The sequence below is a fragment of the Otolemur garnettii genome, unplaced genomic scaffold, assembly GCF_000181295.1.
Source record: "Otolemur garnettii isolate 467f Iridium unplaced genomic scaffold, OtoGar3 scaffold00147, whole genome shotgun sequence".
Taxonomy (NCBI): Eukaryota; Metazoa; Chordata; class Mammalia; order Primates; family Galagidae; genus Otolemur; species Otolemur garnettii.
Window position 1 is genome coordinate 2,593,868 of NW_003852542.1, and position 2,790 is coordinate 2,596,657.

Sequence of the window (2,790 nt, forward strand, 5' to 3'; positions counted from 1 at the left end):
AAAAAAAAAAAAAAAAAATTAATAGGAAGCCTAAAGAATTTTAGGGGTATATCTACAAATAGATCTGTGTTCAAGTACAAAGTAATGATTCATGAGTGCTAGGCAGTAAGGAACAAAACTTTGTCTCCACTGAATCCCCAATAAGGCAAAGGGACTTCTCAAATATCAACTCCTAATGAATTGATAATGATACCATAGCGTTGTACTATCTAATAAAGGTGCCACTAGACCCGAAACATTAACTATTAATTTAACTACTAACAACTAAATTCGAGTTTAACTATTGACAATTAAATTCAAAATACAGTTAACCCTGGGAAGGGCATTGTGGCTCATGCCTATAATTTCAGTGCTTTGGAAGGCTGAGTAAGGAGGATCACTTGAGGCCAAGAGTTCGAGACCAGCCTGGGCAACACACTGACACCCTATCTTTAGAAAAATAAGCCAGGTATGGTGGCACATACCTATAGCCCCAGCTATATAGGCTAAGGGAGGTGAATCACTTGAGCCCAAGGTTACAGTGAGCTATAACAGCATCACTGCACTTCGGCCTTAAAAAAAAACAATACAAGCTCAGCACCCGTAGCTCAGGGGTTAGGGTGCCAGTCACATATACCAGGGCTGGGGGGTTTGAACCCAGCCCAGGCCCACTGAACAATGACAACTACAACAAAAAAATAGCTGGGGCTCGAAGTCTGTAGCTCAGCAGCTAGGGTGCTGGCCACACATACCAGGGCTGGCAGGTTCTAACCCAGCATGGGCCTGCCAAACAACTATGACAACTACAACAAAAAAATAGCCAGGGCTCGGCGCCTGTGGCTCAGGCTGCAAAGGCATCAGTCACATACACCTGAGCTGGTGGGTTTGAATCCAGCCCAAGCCTGCCAAACAACAATGATGGCTGCAACCAAAAAATAGCCAGGTGTTGTGGCGGGTGCCTATAGTCCCAGCAACTTGGGAGGCAGAGGCAGGAGAATCGCTTGAGCCCAGGAGTTGGAGGTTGCTGTGAGCTGTGATGCCATCGCACTCTACCCAGGTCACACAGCTTGAGGCTTTGTCTCAAAAAAATAGCCAGGTGTTGTGGCGGGTGCCTATAGTCCCAGCTACTTGGGAGGCTGAGGCAGGAGAATCACTTAAGCCCAGGAGTGTGGCTCGGCACCTGTGGCTCAAGTGGCTAAGGCGCCAGCCACATACACCTATGGTGGCAGGTTCGAATCCAGCCCTGGCCTGCCAAACAATGATGGCTGCAACCAAAAAATAGCCAGGCATTGTGGTGGGCGCCGGTAGTCCCAGCTACTTGGGAGGCTGAAGCAGGAGACTTGCTTGAGCCCAGGAGTTGGAGATTGCTATGAGCTGTGATGCCATAGCACTCTACCCAGGGGGACACCTTGAGGCTCTGTCTCAAAAAAAAAAGAAGCCCAGGAGTTTGAGGTTGCTATGAGCTGTGAGGCCACGGCACTCTACCAAGGGTAACATAGTAAGACTCTGTCTCAAAAATAAATAATAAATAAAATTTAAAAACAATACAGGCCAAGCAAGGTAGCTCACACCTGTAATCCCAGCACTCTGGGAGGTGGACTGCATGAGCTCATAGGTTCAAGACCATTCCAAGCCAAAGTGAGACCTCATCTCTAAAAATAGCCAGGTGTTGTGGAGGGCACCTTAGTCCCAGCTACTCAGGAGGCTGAGGCAAAAGAATCACTTAAGCCCAAGTGTTTGAGTTTGCTGTGAGAAGTTTATGAAGCCACGGCACTTTACCAAGGGCAACAAAGTGAGACTCTTGTCTCAAAAAAAAAAAAAATCTGGTCAACCCTTGGTATTTACAAGATTGGTTCCAAGACCCCAGCGGATACTAAAATCCACAATGCTCAAGTCCCTTACAATTGGCTCTCCATATCTGCAGGTTCCACACTCCCCAATACAGAGTGCCAACTTAATCAAATAAAATTTAAAATTCAGTTCCTGTTTGGCACAAGCCAAATTTTAAATGCTCAACAGCCAGATTCAGCTTGTACTTAATACACTAAACAAGTCATAGAGAGTAATTCCATGACTACAGAAAGTTCTACTAGACAGCATTACTCTAGAAAATGAATTGGAAAGCTTTGTAAGTTACTATCTGGGAATCAGAGAAAAGAATACCATGATAAGGTATACTACCTCTGCTTGAAAACAAATCTTTGTTTATTTTTTCTGAATCCCAGGTACCTAAAATAGTACCTAGTAATAGTGGGTGCTCAATTAATACTTAAATAGCACCTAGTAATAGTGGGTGCTCGAAAAATACTTAAATTTGCTACTATTATTTTAAAGACACTATGTGTCCCATTATTCCAGCATACGAACTCAAAATCAACTAAAAGCTCTTCAAGCAAGTGCCCACCCTTGAACAATATGTGCTCTACACTTTTACAGCATGTAATTCTGCCAATAAATTGACAGACAGGCAGCACCCATAGCTCAGTGGGTAGGGCGCTGGCCATATACACTGAGGCGAGAGTGTTCAAACTCAGCCAGGCCATAATGACAACTGCAACAACAAAAAAAAATAGCCAGGCGTTGTGGCGGGTTCCTGTAGTCCCAGCTACGGGGGAAGCTGAGGCAAGAGAATTGCTTAAGCCTAAGAGTTTGAGGTTCCTGTGAGCTGTGATGGCACAGCACTCTACCCAGCACAACAGCTTAAGAGTCTGTCTCAAGGCTCGGCGCCTATAGCTCAACCGGCTAAGGCGCCAGCCACGTACACCTAAGGTGGCGGGTTCGAATCCCCAGCCTGGACCCGCCAAACAACAA